Below are 385 nucleotides of genomic sequence, written 5' to 3' on the forward strand. Positions count from 1 at the left end.
CGTGGATTACCAACCCCCCGACCACCACTACGGGACCCAACCCCCCGTCTCTCACATGCCCCTGCACGCGTAACCTGCCCGGACCGGACAGAGCATGTGAGGTCAGATCCGGGCGCGGCGCGGGCCAGACCAACAATTTTATATGATGTCCCTGACCACAATCGAACAGCATTGCACGCTAATTCATTGAGTGCCGCCAAAAAAGGAGAGCCTTCTGCGAATTACATGAACACTATTCATGTTTGTTTACACCCGCAGAAATTCACATAAATACGTGCGCTGAGGTCCGCCACCTCGCGTGTGTGCCCACCCACTGCCATATCCTGTCACAAACGTTCTGCAAAATACTTTACCAAAGAAAGCCCCGTCTCGTTGAGTTTCCAAT

This window comes from Penaeus monodon, chromosome 25 (genome assembly GCF_015228065.2).
Source record: "Penaeus monodon isolate SGIC_2016 chromosome 25, NSTDA_Pmon_1, whole genome shotgun sequence".
Lineage (NCBI taxonomy): Eukaryota > Metazoa > Arthropoda > Malacostraca > Decapoda > Penaeidae > Penaeus > Penaeus monodon.